The following is a 17,213-nucleotide window of genomic DNA, read 5'->3' as shown; positions in this document are numbered from 1 at the left end:
ACCAGCTGAAGCCAGGCAAAGTCCTTCTTGTGGTGAAGCCCAAGTGTGCAGCTGCTGCAGTCCTTCAGAGTGCGGGGTCCAGGTGCGGGCCAGGAGTCCAGCAGGGCAGTCCTTCTTCTCCTTTGATTCTTCCTTGTTGGAATCTTATGGGGATATGAGGTGTGGGTGCAGGTCTGCCAGTGTTATCCATGGTACTGGGTGAAAAACAGGGGGCTCCTGGTTCTCCAATCAGGTGCAGGGTCCTTCCCCCTGTGATGACCACTTCCTGGAAAGTATGGCAAAAATCAATCCCAGGGAGCAACATTCCTCAAAAATCCATCATGGCTGAAAGTGATTTTTGGAGGTTACATCTGGCTGAGCCCACCCACTGGTGTGTCAAAAAATCCTAAACACACCCCTCTCCTGCCCTCTCCTAATCTAATCAAGGGGGCACCTAATTGTCTGGGTTTGCAGGATGTGGGGGTGTTGCTGGGTTGCTCCAAATGTCCTTCTCTGCCTTTGATACCAAACTTCTTGTATCTGTTACTTCAGGGGACTTTTAAAATTAATTTAAAGTCTTCCCATTCTAGCCTATGGAGGCCATTCACTACAATGAGGGTAAAACTAATTTGGTGACGGGCGTCAAGATGGCGGTCGCACTCTAAGAGTGCTCTGGACCCCTCCGTCATCTGCCCGGAAGGCCAAGCCATTTCGCACCCGCAGCGACAACCTAAGAGACCCCTTGTGGGTCTACGGCTGCTGCGGGACCCGAGGCAGAAGGGCCGGAAGAAATCCGACACCGGAAGGCACCCTGGAGGAGTTCGGATCCGGAGGCAGGAGAGGAGTGGAGTTGGCGCTGTTTAGCGCGCCCCCGCGGGTGGGGAGCTGGGCCGCGACCGGGGCCTGGGGCTGACGGAGTCAGCACCCCGTGAGGAGCCGGGTGCTGTGGTCCAGGCCCCGCGTGGAGGGGCGCCGGCTGCGGGACGCCGTGCCACGCGCGGGCGAGAGATCGGGGGAGCTGTGCCGAACGCTATCGGCTGCTGGCGGATCGCCTCGGCGACTGGGCCCAGGGGAGTAGAGGACCGCTGGACCCGAGGTTGGGCCCCACAACTGGACCGGACCCCTGGTGCTGGCCTGGGCCACTGCCAGGGCCCCGGGGAAGACTCTGTGGGGCCCGGCGGGGCTACACCTGTACTCGGGGCCGCGAACGGGGGAGGATCCCGGGCTCCCCTGCCCCTGAGGCACACAACTGGAGGTTGGTGAGCGGGTCTGCCGCGGGGACCGCGCATCCTGTGAGCTGCTGCTGGGGCCCCGGCCCCTGTGGGCAACCCCTGAGCTTGGGGCCGGACCTGGGTGGGAGTGGCCAGTCGCCTCAGGACATCGAGGAAATCCCAGCGAGGGAGATGCCTGGAAAAGGGAGACCTGCCCAAGTGGGTCATTTGAAGGAGATGCTGGGGGCCCGGTGAATGAACTCCCAAACCCGTAGAGGCTGAATACTTGAAGGAACTGTGTTGGGACCAGGGCCCCGCTGAGACTAGCGGGAACCCTATTACATCTGCCATGAGGGCGTCACACGGGGGCGCTGGCGCTGTGATCTAGCCGCCGCCGAGGCGAAGTGGGCTGCGGACTGTGCGCGGGGTCACACATGCCAGGAGCGGGCTGAAGCAGGGATCGTCTCTCCGCCCGTCCTCCCTCTGCCGCGGAATCCCCGGTACCCTTGAGAGACTTATCCCTCGAATCGGAAGGGAACCAGAGACAGAATGGGAAAAGACATGGCCACCAGACAGCCTCCGGCCTCACAGCAGACAATAGAACAATATACCGTCCCGGCGCCCCCCCATGGAGAAACCCCGGTGCTATCAGGAGCCTACACACCAGACGGAGTAAACGCAATCCTCATGGCCATTCAGTCTTCACAGCTGGCGGTGGAGTCCAAGATAGGAGAGGTCCGTGTGGATATGGGCCTCATTAGGCAAGACCTCAGGAATGCAGTGGGCCGCATAACAGAGGTTGAAACTAGGGTCTCACAGACGGAGGATGACCTTGCTGAGCTTAAAACTAAAGTGGCCCAATTACAAACCTGAACTGGTGAACTCCATCGAAGGGCCGAAGATGCTGAAAATCGCTCCAGGAGGAACAACCTGCACTTTGTGGGATTCCCAGAGGGAGTGGAAGAGAACCAAACAGCTGAGTTCTTGGAGAGCTGGATCAAATCCTGGATGCCAGACCAGTCGCTGTCGCCGTGGTTCTCGATTGAAAGGGCGCACAGGTCGCTGGCCCCCAGGCCGCCCCCTGGGGGCCCGTGCCGACCGATGATAGCTCACTTTATTAACCGAGACAGAGTTCTTGCGGAAGCCAGACACGTGGCCGATCTCTTATGGGACAATCACAAAATCCTGGTGTTCCCGGACTACACCCGTGAGGTACAGAACAGACGCCGGTCTTACGAACGGGTCAAGCAGAAGCTAAGAGCCATGCAGCTCTCCTACATGTTGTTTTTCCCCCCTCGCATGAAGGTCATCCTAAATGGGAAAGATCACTTCTTCGACTCGCCGGAGGAGGCATGGGCCTGGCTGACAGAGGAGGCTCTGAGATCCAGCAGAGAACCTAAAGAACGGACAGAGGCCTCGGCCGAGGACCGCTTGCTCCCCCAAAGGGAGAGAAAGAGAAGCCGAAGACGTGCCGGAACTGGAGGTCGAGGCGGAGCAGAGCTTGTGGCCCAGGTGAATGGGGATCGAGAGGTCAAACCAGAATCGAACACAGGGACAGCAACGGGAATCACGCCGGAAGGGAGAGACGCAAACCAAGGAATTAACGAGGGGGACCCGAGCCTGTCCCAGGCGGTGGGCTGATGAAGCTGCTTGGCCGGTGCCAGACTGCGGAGCCCTGCTGGAAGAGCACTCGATAGGGACACACTGTGTATATACTGAATGCTTGCTGTGAGGCAAAGTTCTGAAGCCAGAAGGGTACACTATGGCTCACCTTCTAAACAAACATTGCAAGAGAGGAGGGGTCCATCACTCCACACTAACGCCAGATTTAGTAATCAAAACTGGTTAGAATGGGTATTAGGGCGACAGATGCTTCTTGGGTGGAAGTATGGGGTGGGGGGGAGTTGGGGGGAGTTATGTTCACACCACAGTTACAAGTTAATGTATGCTTAGGTTTCCTGATCCACAAGGGTTTCTTTTTCCCTTTTTCCTTCTTCTTTTCCTCTTCTCTCCTGTCCCACGTCGTGAAATACCTGGATGAGCGCCCCTGGGGTGCGGCCCAGCTTGCACACAATTTGCCCCGTTCACGCGCTGCACCCGATGATAAAAATGTTGTCCTGGAATGTAAACGGCCTCCTGGACAAAATTAAAAGATCAGCGATATATAGTACCCTGCACAGGCATGCGCCTGCTGCGATTATGCTACAAGAGACTCATCTCCTCGGGACCAGATGCCCCATGCTGGCCAGAGGGGGATACGACAGAGTCCATCACGCGGGCTTCACCAGAGGCTCCAGAGGTGTGGCTATATTACTTCACCGCTCACTGCCAATTACAATAACAGCCACACGTGCCGACCCACTGGGTAGATACATAGTGGTGGCTGGGCTGGTACATGGGAGACCCATAAACCTAGTGAGTGTATACGCCCCCCTAGCGGGACTGGTGACCTTCCTGGCCTCCCTCAAACAGGTTATAGCAGACCTTCCCCAGGGTATCACGTTAATAGGAGGGGACTACAATGCAGTACTACACCCTGAGCTGGATGTATCAGGAAATAAAATGGCTAGCCGCTCATTCAGAGCGTCAACACTCAGGGATTGGGCGGACAGCCTCGGCTTGTGTGAAATATGGAGAACCTGGCACCCCAATTCCGGGCAATACACACACTCGTCAGCGGCACATGGGTCGCATGCCAGAATAGATCTCCTATTCGCCCCAGCGCTAGACATAGGGCCTGATTACAACTTTGGAGGAGGTGTTAATCCATCCCAAAAGTGACAGTAAAGTGACGGATATACCACCAGCCGTATTATGAGTTCCATAGGATATAATGGACTCATAATACGGCTGGTGGTATATCCGTCACTTTACCGTCACTTTTGGGACGGATTAACACCTCCTCCAAAGTTGTAATCAGGCCCATAGTTAATGTTACAGCAGTCGAGATCCTTCCACACGGAGTGTCCAACCATGCACCTATACAGGCACGCCTGGGTAAAACCGACCCGACCAATAGACCCACTTGGAGGCTGAACGCCTAGTACCCACAGGAGGAGGAATACAAAGAGGCAGTGAGAACCCGACTGATGCAAAACTTCGAGGACAATGTAGGCTCAGTGCAGTCGCCGGGCACGATCTGGGCGGCGTGTAAGGCAACAATTAGAGGCCACGCCAAACATCTCATCCGGGTGAGAGAACGTGCCCGTATCTCCCAAATAGCCGAACTAGAATCGCAGACAATGCACCATGAACGCAAGCACCTGGCCTCTCCCTCGGCCCAGGGCCTTCGCCAGCTCCTGAAAATGTGCGAAGAGGTCAAAGCCCTCACTCTAGAATCAACCAAGCTTATGTGGAGGGCCTCCACCGCCCAAATATATGGATGGGGGGACAAAAATGGGAAACTCCTTCACTGGCTGGCCACACGACCACTGGCCAACAGAATTATACCTGAGGTCTCAGATGGGTCCGGACGGCTCTCCAAAACCCCTAGGGACATTGCACAAAGCTTTGCGGCTTATTATGCACATTTGTACAAAGAACACCCACGGGCCCATGCGGAGAGGGGCTCCCCCCTCCTCGACGAAATTACCCTTTCCAAGGTGTCACTCACAGTTAGAGACACACTCGACGAACCGCTAACCCTGAAGGAGGTGACAACCGCAATAACCACATTAGCCTTGGGTAAGACCCCCGGCCTGGACGACTTCCCAACAGAATTATGTAAAAGCTGCAGCGACATAGTAGGGCAACACCTCCTTAACATGTATGGGGAGGCCGCGAGCAGGGGCCATTTTCCCCTAGGTATTGACCAAGCCACAATTGCAGTGATCCCTAAAACCCAACCACCATCGCGGAATTGTGCGGATTACCGTCCCATCTCCCTTTTAAATATCAAAGTTAAGATACTCTCTTCGATCCTTGCAGCAAGGCTAAAACCAGCCCTCTCATCACTGATCCACCCGGACCAGTATGGCTTCATGCCAACCAGGAGCACCAGGCACTGCATTAGATGCCTGCACCTGGCCCTGCCACACCGTGATGCCCTAGCCGACTCATCGAAAGCTCTTCTCCTTCTTGATTTCGAGAAGGCGTTTGACACGGTGGATTGGTCATACCTACATCGGGTCCTGGAGGGCAACGGGATTGGTCCCAGATTTAGGAGACTTGTGAAACTTCTGTACTCACAGCCGACGGCCAGAGTACAAGTGAACGGAACTGTGTCGGACCCTTTTCACGTAGGGCGAGGCACACGCCAGGGTTGCCCCCTATCCCCACTCCTCTTCGCGCTAGTGATAGAACCGCTTGCCAAACTGCTCAGAGAGGACCCTCTGATTGAGGGATGGTCTTGGCCCTCTGGCCCAGAAGACCGCGTGGCACTCTACGCAGACGATGTTCTCTTATACATTGCGAACCCAGCCACAAGCGGTCCACGTATTCTACAGATACTTGATCTATTCTCAGAAGCCTCTGGCCTCACGCGGAACCACCGTAAATCCCTACTGATCCCGTTGCACCTTATGGGGGACTGCATTGATTGGCACCAGACCATCCCCATTAGTCGAAACAGTTTTAAATATCTGGGGATCGCAGTCTCCCTTGTACCAGAGTTAGCGTGGGAACTCAATGTTGCACCACTCGTAACTAAAGCTAAAACGGACCTCCAGCGTTGGCGAACCCTGCCCATTAACTTACTTGGGAGAGTCGCTCTCTTCAAAATGATGGTTCTCCCTAGATTCCTTTATCTGCTGCAGAATTTCCCATTCCGAATCCCCACGATATGGTTTAAAAACCTGGATTCAATGATCCGCCATTTCTATGGAAAAGTACCCGCCCACGACTGGCACTCGCTACATGCCAACGAGGCATGTGCGAGGGAGGTCTTGCGATGTCAAACTTATACTACTACCACCTTGCGACGCAACTTATTGTGGTGAACAACTGGGTCGGAGGTGGCTGGTCGGATCCTGCGTACAGACTCGAGCTTGGCACACTGAAATACTCGGGAGTATTTGACGCCCTCTATGGATGCCCAGTTCCCAACTCCACCCCTGAGGTAACTAAGGTGACGCTCCTGGGATGGAGAGACGCCCAGAGGATTACCGGTTGGTGGAAACGAGTCACCAGACAGACCCTGCTGTGGCATGGTAATCTCCTGGCCGAGGTCAGGAAACTGCAGGGATTCCAGAAATGGGATGAAATCTGAATCTCCACACTTGGGGATGTCTGGGAGGGTTCACACATGAGGTCCTTTGAAGACCTTCAGAGCGCCTTCTCCATGAACAAATCGCAGTTCTACAGGTACCTCCAGATCCACCATGCTCTAACGACACACATGCGAACCGACACGCCCATACCAGACCATTCACCAATGGAGGCAAAGGTACTACTGGGCAACTTGGGCAAGGGAGGAATCTCACAAATATATTGTTCACTGATTTCCAACACCCTTAGTCCACTGAACAGACTTCGCAACAAGTGGGAGGGATGGGTGGGAGGAATTGAGGAGATAGACTGGAACGAGGCCTTAGCAGCACCCGAGACCCTAACCATATCTTCCAGGCTCCGTTTGGTGCAATCCTACTTCTTACACGCTGTATACATGACACCCAAGAGACTGTACGAGGCAGGCCTCCACTCCATGGCTGCCTGCCCAAGGTGCTTTCAGCCGGAAGTGGACTTCTATCACATGATATGGTTATGCCCGATCATAGAGGACTACTGGAAAGCAGTTGCAACACAGATCTCTGGGGCCCTGCAAACCGATTTAACTCCTGAACTGCTCCTGTTCCTACTGGGGGTGGCGGGTGACACAGATCTGGGAAGAATGAAGAAATCCTTTGTGGGAATAGCATGTCTGATTGCCAAAAGAGATATAGGGGGTGATTCCAAGTTTGGCGGGCGCCGCCAGCCAAATGGGAACCGCCAGAATACAGCTGCGCGGTCAAAAGACCGCCGCGGTTATTCTGAGTTTCCCGCTGGGCGGGCGGGCGACCGCCAGAAGGCCGCCCGCCCGCCCAGCGGGAAACCCCTTCCCACGAGGATGCCGGCTCCGAATGGAGCCGGCGGAGTGGGAAGGGTGCGACCGGTGCAGTTGCACCCGTCGCGATTTTCAGTGTCTGCTATGCAGACACTGAAAATCTTAGTGGGGCCCTGTTAGGGGGCCCCTGCAGTGCCCATGCCATTGGCATGGGCACAGCAGGGGCCCCCAAGGGCCCCACGACACCCGTTACCGCCAGCCAGGTTCTGGCAGTCAAAACCGCCAGAACCAGGCTGGCGGTAAGAGGGTCGGAATCCCCATGGCGGCGCTGCCTGCAGCGCCGCCATGGAGGATTCCCCAGGGCAGCATTTCCCGTTTCTGACCGTGGCTGTACCGCCGCGGTCAGAATGCCCATTGGAGCACCGCCAGCCTGTTGGCGGTGCTCCCGTCATTTTAGCCCTGAGGGTCGTCGACCGCCAGGGTTAGAATGACCCCCATAATGACCAAATGGATGACAGAGAGAGCTCCATCCCTAAATAAATGGAAACGGGGGATGGACTGGTGTGCACAACAAGAGAGACTGGTATTTGAGGCCAGGGGGTGCCCAGGCAAGTACGATAAGATATGGGGGGGGGGTGGGAGGCCTTGGGAGACTACTAGAGTACAAAAGATCCCAATACACACTTGAAATGCCAATTCCACTGACAGGCCCAAACCCCCACTGACCTTGAACCCCCCCATCCGGTCACATACTGGGTCCAGGGGAGTCCAACCCCACACAACTAAGAGGTATGATTACCATAAGGTAGACCTGCGATCGAGACTGATCTCTGAGCGCCAAAATGCCCCAAGCATTTGCAGCCCACATCACGAAACACTCATGGACAGGAGACACACATTTCCTTTTATTTATCTCCCACACTTTTCCCCTTTGTTTCTTTTCTTTGCATTGCTTTACTTCAACTCAAGTGATCCTATCAGTTCTGAAGTATGTTTCCTACACATAGTAGGACGTCACACAGTAATGTGTATCACTTAGTTGAAAATGTTTATGTAAATCTTACTTACTGGAAAACAAGAAAGTTTCGTTATAAATTTTTTTTTTTTTTAAATCATTTGGCTGTTTTTACCTCACCAGGGCTTATAAAACTATTTTTATAAGGTCCCTGCTTATAGCTACATGGCTCCCAGCCCTAGGGGCACACAGGCGACACCTTAGGGGCGACTTATATGTAAAAATAAGGTAGTTTAAGACTTTGGAACTACTTTTAATTCCAAAGTCGAATTTGCATATAACTTTAATTTAAAAGCAACCAGCAAGACAGGCCTGCCTTTAAAATGACACTGGGCACCTCAGCAATGCACCTATGGGTGCACTACCTATGCTGGGGTCCCTAAACCTACATGCCCTACCATATACTAGGGAGTTATAGGTAGGTTGACTTAACCAATTATAATTAACCTAATTTGCATACTGATTTTACACAGAGCACAGGCCCTGGGACTGGTTAGCAGTACCCAGGGCACCATCAGAGTCAGGAAAACACCAAGCAAAAAGTGGAAAATGGGGAAAAAACCTTAGGGGGCCCCTGCAATCAGCCCTGTTCTCTCACACAAGCCCCCCCAACCCACACGCCTAGGAGACTCAGCCCAACCCTGGGAGAATCTTCCTGGCTTGTCAGGTGAGGAAGACAGTGAAGAGAACAGGCTGTCCTTTTGCAGGGCCTACTCTGCCTTACATCCTCCTGCCATGGTCACTCCCTCTGGGTAGTGAACCCATCCCAACAGTGAAAGAACCCATCTCAAACTGAAACTTCCCTCTAGGGGGGTCTTCCTCCTCTCTCTCTGCCAACTTGGGTAGTGAGGTGCTCACCTCCCCTACCCCTAACTTTGCTAGGGCATAACCTAGCTTACCCAAAGAGGTCACCCAACACTTGAGTAACCCCACCATGACCAACAGGGTCAGGGGGCCTACTTTGCTTTTGGCCTGGGGGTCTGCCTCCCAGGCCAAGTGCAGTGCTGCCAGGAAGGCTAGCACCCAGCAGAGGCTACTGACAGCTGTCGGTACCCAGAACCACACCCTAAGCTCTCCACTGACAGGTGGCTGAGCTGCTTTAGGGGCAACTGTGGGGTCCTGGCACCCCTCTTGCTGTCTAGAGTGGGGGGGTTACCACCTCCTGTGGCAGACACCCTCCTTCCACTCTCCCTTCTGTCAGTGCAGGGGCAACACACTGCATCTGGACAGCTGCCTGACTACTCAGGACTTCCTTGGGGTCAGGTGAGGCCTCACTAGTGTCAACTCTGGGCTCCGCCCCCTACTGGGGCAGAAGGCCTTTGGCTCCCTGAAACTCTCTTTAAGAGTGGCCCACCCTTCCTTTTCTTCTTTCCTTTTCTTGGGGACTCCTGTCTCCTAACTGTAGGGACTGACTCCCCAGGACTTTGGGTTGGGGGGACACCCTGGGCGACTGCCCCATCTGGGCCAGACTCACCTCTGGGAGGTCATTGCCCAGGATACAATCTAGGGGGAGGTCAGCACTGACTACCACATTAAACCAGCCAAGGATATACTCCCTCTCTAGGGGCACTATGGCTACAGGTTTGGAGGTGACCTCCCCTGTGGCTATCCTGACTTTCCTGGTGTCTCCTGGGACAAACATGTCTGGGGCCACTAACCGGTCAATCACTATAGTGTGACTCGCACAGGTGTCTCTCAGGCCAGTGGTAGGGATCCCATTCACCTGAATAGGGTGAAAGTGCCTACTCGCACCCTCAGGGATCACCAGCTTACCGTCTGGTCCTGTCTCCCAGCCCAATGCTCGGAGGACTTCATCATCTGAGGAGTCCTCCTCCATGGCTACACTGGACAGCCCAGTGCGAACCACCTTCTTTGGACAGGCTGCATCTCCTCTGAAGTGACCTGTCTGCTGACAGTCAAAGCAAGCCTTACTGTCCAAGAGCTTTTTTAACCCTGGGTCTCCCTGTCTCTGCTTGTCAGAGTGGGAGTGGGGTTTACTCTTCTCCTTCTTAGGGTTCTGGGGTACAGAAGGAGTCTCTGTGGTGGGCTTACCACCTCCCATCTTAGGTTTTTGGGAACCTGACCCCCCCTTCTTGGAGTCTCTCCCCCAGGACTTGACAACCACCCTGGTTCTCAACCACTCATCAGCTGCCTTCCCCAGCTCTCTAGGGTTGGTCAGCTTAGAGTCCACTAGATGCTGGAGTAACCTTTCTTGGATACAATTGACAAGATGTGCTCTCTCATGATCAGATTGTATAACCCCTCCTAAGTATTTACTTTGTTACCATGAGTCCAGCCCTCTAGTGCCTTAAGTGAGGTGTCTACAAAGTCAACCCAAGACTGGGTATTGACCTTCCGGGTGTCCCCGAACTTCATCCTATACTGCTCTGGGGTCAGACCAAACTTCTTGGTTAAGCACCTCTTCATACTAGGGTATGAATCTTCCAACTCCCCACTTAAGGTCAGAAGCCTATCCCTCCCTGAGTTGGGGACCAACTCCCATAAAAGTGAACCCCAGTGTTGAGGCCTAACCCTTCCATTTGGAGTGCCCTCTCAAAGGCCTCCAACCACTTGTCTATGTCATTGCGCTCTCCATAAGCAGGAACCACCCCCTTGGGTTATCTGAGGCAAACCCCTCACCCGTGGGCACCTTAGCTTCTCTGTCACTGCCACCATCTCTTTTCTCTTCCCTTGCCCACTTTTTCTTTTCTAGGGCCAGCTTCTCTGCCTCCAAAGCTATAAATGCTAGCTGGGCCTCCAGCTCTCTTTCCCTGAGGGACAGGTTCTCTCCTCCTGAAGGGACCCCCTTCCCCCAACTAGTTTTGGGTATGACCCTAGGGACTGTGTGTAGTGAGGACGAGTCTTCCTCATCCTCATTTAGGCTCAGCTGCCCTCCCTCCCCTGAGTGGTTGGAGCTAGCATCCTCCCCTGCTTCTTCCTCCTCTGGAGCTTCCTCTGGGCTTACTTCTTGTGCCTCAGCAAACGCTGTCAGGGATTTAATCAGGACATGCTGAGGTCAGTGGTTGCAGGCAACCCCCTTGCGGTACAAAACCCCCTAAGCTGGACTACTGTCAGAGTGGGTAGGCTAGCCAGATCAAGCTCCATGGTTCCCTAGTTCTGTGTCAACAAAAACATTTAGCAAAAATTGGAAACATGAATTTAGAAAAATCACAAAAATTCAATAATTAAAATTAATCCAAATTAAAAATTAAAAACAATTTTTGCACTAGGACAATTTAAAGGATTTTTTATTTGTTTTACTTAAAACTGTAATGTGATACTGAACACAAGTACAGGATCCCAGCACTGCGCACCAAAAATGTTGGAAAATGGGTTACTTGTAAGGGCAGGTAAGTACCTACACTTTGCAATAGGCCATAACCTCCACTTAGGTCCAGTTAGGTCTCAGTAAATGAAACCCAGCTCAACCCTGGGTAGCTTGGCACCGAGCAACAAAGCTTAACCTAGGAGACAGAATGTAAAGCATTCAAATATCACAAAACAGTAATTAAATAAAACACAGGAAACAGTGTAAAAATCCAAAATCAATTTATAAAAATAGATTAAATTGTTATCTTTAAAATGACACAAAAACAAATACAATCAGATAAGGGGAAACGGAAATATGATTTTTTAAAGAATTATTGTTTTCTAGCACCTAGAAACAAAAAGCACCAATATGATCATCTGGTCGCACCTCGACCAGGGCAAAGTCAAAGTTTAAGGCCGACTGCGAAGGAGCCCGGCTCAGCTACAGCCACCGGGAGGCCTTGGTCAAAACTTTACCTTAGGACTTAGTCGTTTCTCTGAAGATTTTCTTCAGCAGAATGAACCTGCCAGTCCAATCCAATCTCCTGGAACTCTTCCTCGGATACTCGTTGCGGGAGCCGTCGGTAGAGATTTTTACCTTCGGACTTAGTTGTTTTTTCGAGGTGAAAATCCTTTGACCGGGGAAAACCTGGATCTTGATCTGACGTCCTTGGAGCCCTCCTCAGATACGCTGGCTGGGAGGTCCCGGTCAACTTCCTGCATTCAAATTTAGTCTCTTTTTTGGAGATTTTCTTCACCGGGATGAACCTGCAAGTCAGGCCGTGTCACGGTTGAGGCAAGCTGGCAGAGTTGCCACGGCGGGTCGGTCCCTCTATGGAGCTTTTCAAAAGTTCTCCAAACTTCAGGATCTTCTCCCAGATGTTCCTGTAAGGTTCTTTTGGAGTCCACAGCCCACCCCAAGGTTCCAGAAGCTCTGAGATGATCCTTGGGGGTGTGGACTACAAGTCCCAGAATGACCTGGTGCAAACTCCTTTTTGGCCATTGGACAGTGGTCAGCTGGTTGATTTCTTCAGGAGTTGGTGCAGGGGACTCTGATTAGCAATTTGTCACCTGTAGCAAACAGGGAGTCCCTCCTTGAACCAGTTGAAGCCAGGCAAAGTCCTTCTTGCGGTGAAGCCCAAGTGTGCAGCTGGTGCAGTCCTTCAGAGTGCAGGGTCCAGGTGCAGGCCCTTCTTCTCCTTTGGTTCCTACGTGTTGGAATCTGATGGGGATCTGAGGTGGGGTGCAGGTCTGCCAGTTGTATCCCTGCTCCTGGGTGAAAAACAGGGGGGTGCTGGATCTCCAATCAGGGGCAGTGTCCTTCCCCTGTGATGACCACTTCCTGAGAAGTGTGGCAAAAATCAATTACAGGGAGCAACATTCCTCAAAAATCCATCATGGCTGAAAGTGATATTTGGAGGTTACATCAGCTGAGCCCACCCACTGGTGTGGCTAAAAATCCTAAACACACCCCTCTCCTGCCCTCTCCTAAACTAGTCAAGGGGGAACCTAATTGTCTAGGTTTGCAGGATGTGGGGGTGTTGCTGGGTTGCTCCAAATGTCCTTCTCTGCCTTCGAAGACCAGTTTGGTAGCCCTCCCCCTTCCTGTCTCACCATCTGCTGAGGGGAGATCTCCTCCAACAGGCACATCTCTTTGTGTGGAGCTAGGTCACTTGACACCTTATCAAGCAGCCTGGCCAGGCTGCCAGAGGCTGGCCAGTTAGAGAACAGCAGCAAAAATGCTGCAGGGCTGAAGTTGGCAGCTTTTCAGTTAAAGTTTAACACTCTTTATCTGAACAAGTTATATTAAATCCAACAACTGGAATTTGTGGGAGTTATTATAACAATTAAGTTGATACCAAACCTCTGGTATCTGTTACTTAAGGGGACTTTAAACATTAAAATAAAGTCTCCCCATTCTAGCCTATGGAGGCCATTCACTACAATGAGGGAAAAACAAATTTGGCTGTTTTTTACCTCACCAGGGCTTATAAAACTATTTTTAAAAGGTCACTGCTTATAGTTACATGACACCCAGCCCTATGGGCACATATGGCACTCCTTAGGGGTGACTTTATGTAAAAATAAGGTTGTTTAAGACTTTGGAACTACTTTTAATTCCAAAGTCGAATTTGCATATAACTTTAATTTAAAAGCAGCCGGCAAGGCAGGCCTGCCTTTAAAATGACACTGGGCACCTCCGCACTATGCTGGGGTCCCTAAACCTACATGCCCTACCATATCCTAGGGACTTATAAGTAGGTTGACTTAGCCAATTATAATTAGCCTAATTTGCATAGTGATTTTACACAAAGCACAGGCCCTGGGACTGGTTAGGAGTACCCAGGGCACCATCAGAGTCAGGAAAACACCAGCAAAAAGTGGAAAATGTGGGCAAAAAGTTAGGGGGCCTCTGCAATCATCCCTGTTCTCTCACACTTAGCTGTGTAGAAATGTCCCTGTTATAGGTGAACAGATTTGCTTCATTCTATTTGAGAGAACTTTATAATAGTTTGTCTACATCATATGATTTTGAATTGGTTTGAATGTATTGACTAATGCATTCATCTATTGGCTATTGAATTACAAATAATCATGATGGAATGAGTTTTCAACTTTGCAAATCTTTTAGTAAACCTTTATAGTTTTTAACTTACATATTCTCTGTCTTCCTTGTGGAGCCAAATGTGCTTCTCAATATTGATATATATTGAACCGGATTTCAGCCTCAGTTGGAATTAAAGGTGCTTCCAAGGGCATTTATTGGACTAGAATTTGCACCACCATTTTCACATGCCCAACAAATTGATAACAGAGGATAGTTTCGGCTGAAGCTTAGGAGGTCTACATTTGTCAGAGAGATAGTTAAAATCTGCCTCGACCAGGTCTAAGGCCCTGATTTAAGAGGGCCTAGTCCCACTTTAGTGCCAGCTTAGTGTAATTTTTTTGTACGGCGCTAAGGTGGCGTCTTCCCCGCACCATATTTACAAAGTTACTCAATGCATACATTGCACCACTTAGTAACCCTTTGCTCTACATTATGCCTTCACCAGTCATAATGAATGCAAAAGGGGCATTCCCAAGTTAGGGGGGCCGAAACAATGGCATAAAGAAATCTAAAAAATGTTGTTGCATTTTTTTTTTGGGTACTTTTAATGCCTGCTCAGAGCAGGCGTTAAAAGGGAGAACACCATTGTTTTCAGTGGGCCCCTATGTACTGGTCAGGGTTAATGCTAGAATTTTGGCATGAACCCTAAACAGTATATCAATAACGTCATAAATTCTGACGCTATTGCCCCCTACCCTGCGCCATGGTGCGCTGTATTTTAAATCGAGCACACACATGGTGGCAGTAGGGGGTGCAAGGGGCCCCAGGACAAGCGGCCCTACATGTAATGTAGTGCCACTTTTCATAAATCTGGCCCTAGGTTCTCGAGCTTCCATGGCCTGTTCAGAATATTGACAGCATCCCAGTGTTCTTGAAATGGTTTCAACGTCCTAGAAGCATGAATATTAGTAGGGTTATGTGCTTTTGATTATGAATTGTCTTGTCAAAGAGCCATGTCTTGAGCTTTCTCCTGTAGTCGAGGAGGGTTTGAGTGGTATGCAGTTGGGGGGTAGTTGTCCGCAGAAAGTAGGAGAAGTAGCACGCACCACTGTGGCTGCGTCTGCATCAAACTTTCTGGACTTGAGTGAGGGTTGTAGAACAGAGTTTTTTGGTAGGTCAGTGGAAGGAGTGTCTGTGGTTGGTGAGTTTGGGTCCATTGTTGTGGAGGGCTTCGTATACGAGGGTGAGAACCTTATATCTGCATCTCTTGTGCACTGGCAGCCACTGGATACCTCTGAGGTGAGGGGTAATGCAGGTCCACCTGGGAGGTCCAGCACAAGTCTTGCGGCTGTGTTGTGGATGGTTTGGAGACAGTGGAGGAGCTGGGCAGGGAGTCCAATGTAAAGGGCATTTTCATAGTCTAGTCTGCTGACAATGATGGCTTGGGTTACCCTCTTTCTGGTTTCAATGGGGATCCATCTGCAGATCTTCCGTAGCAAGTGGAGATTGTGGAAGCAGAAGGAGGCAGCTCTGTTTATCTGTTGGTTAAAGGTTAGTTTGCTGTCAATGATGCCGCTGAGGTTGTGGATGTCAGTTGAGGTCGAGGGTTGTCCGAGTGGAGAGGACCACCAGGTATCATCCCAGGGGGAGGTGTTGTTTCCAAAGATGATCACCTCAGTCTTGTCCATGTTTAGTTTTAAGCATTTGGGTCTCATCCATTTGGCTCCATGGGTCATGATGTTGCTGAAGTTGTCTCTAGGGTTGACATGGTCTTCAGAAAGGGATAGTATGAGTTGAGTGTTATCAGCATATGAGATGATGTTGAGTCCATGAGAACAAACAATTTGGGCCAACAACATTAAATAGGTGTTGAAAAGGGTGGAGCTGAGTGAGAACCCTGGAAGATGCTGCGTGCTCTTTTGTTCCAAGGTGAAAGGTGGGAGGCAGACTCTCTGGGTGCGTCCTATGAGAAAGGTGTTGATCCATTTGAGGGCGTTGCTTTGGATCCTGATGTGGTGGAGTCTGGAGGTGAGGGTGTTGTGAGAGAAGGTGTTGAACGCAGCTGAGAGGTCGAGCAGGATCAGCGCAGTCTTCTCTCTGTGGTGGAGGAGGGACCTGATGTTGTCCGTTGCGGTGATAAGGGTAGTTTTGGTGCTTTGGGAGATGTCCAGTAGATTGTGCCTTTCCAGGTGCTCAGAGAGCTGTTGGTTGATGGCTCTTTCCAGGACCTGAGCTGGGAAGGGAAGCAGTGAGATAGGGCAGTAAGTTTTCAGTTCACTAGGGTCAGCAGATGGTTTCTTAAGGAGCGGCTTGCTTCCATGCTTCAGGGATAGTGGCAGTCCTAGTGGAGGTGTTGAGGATGGGAGCGAGAATGCTGCTGATTTCCTTTTGGCCCAGTTTGAAGATGTAGTGGGTGCATGGGTCGTTGGGTTAGCCAGAGTGGGTAAAACTAATGAGGGTTCCTGTTTTCTAGATGGCTAGAGTCTTCCAGTCAGTGATCAGGTGGCTGGGAGAGTCACCTGACAGGGTCAGAAGGTGGTTGATGCTGATGGGTTGCGGGAGAAAGTTTCTGCATATGGCTGTGATTTTGTCATGGAAGTAGTTGGCTAGTGAATTGCAGAGGGTCTGAGAGGGTTGGATCATGTTTTGATGTCTGCTTGGCAGGAGAAATCTTTGACAATCTTGAAAAGTTTGAAGCAGCTGAGTAGGGTGACCTTTTTTGCTTCTCTGAGGTGGAGATGATATTTGTTTAGTACTTCTTTGAAGGTGATACAGTCTGCTTGGTCTCTGCTGCTACACCATCATCTTTCTAGCTGTTTGCATTCTCCCTTGCGTGTGCCTGGATTCCAAAAGAAAGTGGATGCAGTGGGTGTCATTCAGCAACAATGTGAGGGCATCATAATGGTCTATTTGCTTACTGTCATGGTTCCACACTCCGTCCAATTTTTATTGACCCACACTCAAACATAACATATGACAAACAGCAGGCTTACCAGATTTGAGCAGATTATTCTAGGTTCTGAGAATGTTACCTTGAAACTCTGCCATACATTGAACCACGCTACACTTTTGTAATTGCCCTTGTATGATGAAGAGGATGATAGGGTTGACTATAACTGTCTTGATGTGATGAAATTGTGTACCAAGCTGAGACGTGACATTCAAGACGTC

The sequence above is a fragment of the Pleurodeles waltl genome, chromosome 10, assembly GCF_031143425.1.
Source record: "Pleurodeles waltl isolate 20211129_DDA chromosome 10, aPleWal1.hap1.20221129, whole genome shotgun sequence".
NCBI lineage: Eukaryota > Metazoa > Chordata > Amphibia > Caudata > Salamandridae > Pleurodeles > Pleurodeles waltl.
The sequence above is the reverse complement of the archived record's forward strand: the minus strand, read 5'-3'. Positions refer to the sequence as shown.